The following is a 3,046-nucleotide window of genomic DNA, read 5'->3' on the forward strand; positions in this document are numbered from 1 at the left end:
CCCAACATCAAGCATGTCCATGTTAAGTGTTCAGGTGAGTGTTAAGAGCAGATTGAAGTGTGTGTTTGTGACTACTTGTACATAAGTTTGCCTTTATATGTGCATTTTTGTGCTCTTAGGTGTCGTGTCCAGAACAGCAGTTCCATAATGCACCCATGAGGCTGTGAGCTCGGCACCAGAGCACAGAGGTCCTTCATCCCTGTCACTATCTGTAAACAACAGCTCGTCCCAGCGGCCGGCCCAATGCTATTCCTGGTTTTTCCTGACAACTTTCAAAGACTCCAAGTAACTCTGAGCACAAATAAACCCAGGTAAAAAAAAAAAGTATGGTTTTGTTTCAGCCCAGAACAGGACGAGTTGTACAATATAGTAGACATTCTATTCTACATTATAATAATACGTTTTTACTGAGTACTAGAATTTCTTAAGAAAAAATGTATGTTTAAATAATTTAATCATACAATATATTAACAATGTGGGACGAGTACATTTTACTACTTAATTACATACTCTTTACATATTTTATAATGACTGAACATGAAATGAAAAATGGTAAGTACTTTTGTATTTTAAATAATTTAAACATGTATAGCTTTTGAAACAAACACCCGCGTAGATCAGAGCGGCCGCGAGACGAGACGAGACGTTGGCAGAGGTGAGGCGCTTCAAGGCCGAATGAGAAAGTTGTTTTCTGACTACAATACTTTTTGAAAATATGTGGCTCTGTGCGTGTGTCTGAAAGAGAAAGACAGGCACGGTTAATCGGCGCAAATACCAGGCCAAGAGTGCAGCTGCCGGCTTTACGTTTGTGAGTAAATAGTTTGAACGTACTAAAATGAGTTTGAAACATGCTAATGCTATGTTAGGACTGTCTAGCTCCTGCGGTCAACATGTAAAAGTATCCTTGGGCAAAATACCTAGGCCGAAAACTGCCCCATATCCTGTGCCTTCAGTGTGTGGATGGGTTAGCTGGCTGAGCAGACGGACTCAGGCTTAGTAGCCTCTGCTAGTAGTGTGTGATGGGGTTATGAGACTCGTTGCTTAAAGTGGTCATAGAAACTAGAAAAGCGCTTTATAAGAACCAGTCCATTTACTACTCAAAGCAAATTGAACAAGATGGCACCCGGATGTGATTGTTATAGTTTTTGTGTTCAGTGTGGATGGCTTTTAATTGTATTGCACATATTAGTTGTTACATAGTAAACTAACCTTTAAAAAAACACCTGGAACTAAACCTTCTATGGGGGTGGTCCCCAGCACCAGGTACGTGGACCGACACCAGTCTGTAGGTCGTTTGGTATCGGGCCGCAGTTGGACACAGTGAAATTTTATTTTTACTAGATTACTTCATTCAAGATAATCAATATATACATTTACTTTCCTCGTTTCAGGGTAGTCAGGACAGTATTTCAAAAATAATATATCATTCATGCTATGATACTAACAGAATAAAGTTAAAGTTAAAACTGTAATGAATTTGTACCTTTACAGGTATCAATCAATAAAACAGGTACTTCTATAATCACATGGAGGGTTACATAGAAGGAGTGACTCTTCACTCCTATGTAGCAATATGCATGCTCTTATACTGCTGTTATTTACCCCTACTCTTCACTGCATAATCAAATATAAATATGAGAAGCCAGGGGACAGTTGAGGTAGGGAGGAGGTCTAGAGCGGAGAACAAATTGACAGGTTTCAACTTGTTTTTCAACCAAAAGACAGAGACAAAAACAGTAGTGTTCATCCTGCTTGTACGGTCGCTGCTCTTCATTTAACTTAATCCAAGCTAACAACTGGAAATTCTGAAATGTTACTTGTTTTGTGTCAAGTAAGGCTATTGTTCTCTCAGTTGATTGCAGATTATTGATATAAAATATTTTATTCTTTAAAATGCAGTGATTTGCCCCAGTGCCTAGGGGCACCACAAGTGTTTACGTTTGTGTTGACAAAATAAATAGTTTGAGTTGCCAGGATGGGATTTGTGATCTATAGAGATTGAATAACATAATGATAGTAGTAAATTATACTTGATACCAGCTTGTGAGATTTACTTAAATATGCAGCGGTAAAATTTACTTGTCTTTGGTGCAGATTGTTACGAGGATTTTATTAAGTAAATTCAACAAATTGTTTTTTGGGCAAACTTAGTTATGGATCACGTTGCCGTGTGTGAAGTTTTTAACATCTGTGTCTGAATCCCAGTAGAACAGTGGTGCTGGTGCTGTTGATGACAGAGTAATTAATTGTGTAATAATGATGCATAGCTCTGTTGTAAGTGCAACCTTGTGCAGCAGACGCCCTTCATCCTCTGATGAAGGATAATCGTTTCTGCAGCTGTTTAAAAATTAGATCCGATCTTTATCTGTCACAATCTCAATAACATTATCCACACAGTTACACAATCATGTTTGGACAAACAGACCCTGTATAAAATCAGAACATGAGGAGAAACATTACTGAGATACTGAGACAAAACTACTTAATATGGAACGAGTAAAATAATGTGTTGATGAACTGGCAGAAGAATTTCTTATTTGTTACATGTTTTGGTTTTTAACCTGCGTTTCTTTTGTTTTTTTCACTGAGACTTTACCAGACATGGTGTTATTGATGTTAGCAAATGTTTCTCAGGGAGGGACAGATTTTATAAAACAAAAAAATACCCCAAGGGCCAACTGCTTCACCTCAACTACGTCAGCCTATAATTAGGTTGTATATAAACCTGCTCAAAAGCCACAGTTGGCCCCCAGACTTGAGTTTCCACACGTCTGTTGTAGGTTAGTTGTGTAATAATGTAGAAAAGTAAAGAAGAAGTTTTACTTTTTATTATTAATAAATAGATTACCCCCTTTGCATTTGCAATGATATACTGGAAATGTCTGTTTTAGTTATTTTTGTCGAAATGATGTTATTAATTTATATTATCATTATACTTCTGCCTTTTTCCTGCAATGCCTGTAGATCCCCAATAGATGGCGTAGAAAAGACTAAAAGCATTTTAGCCTTTATGCATGACTTTTAGCCTGGGCTAAATAGTAGCAGT

The sequence above is a fragment of the Cynoglossus semilaevis genome, chromosome 10 (assembly GCF_000523025.1).
Source record: "Cynoglossus semilaevis isolate Cse_v1.0 chromosome 10, Cse_v1.0, whole genome shotgun sequence".
Taxonomy (NCBI): Eukaryota; Metazoa; Chordata; class Actinopteri; order Pleuronectiformes; family Cynoglossidae; genus Cynoglossus; species Cynoglossus semilaevis.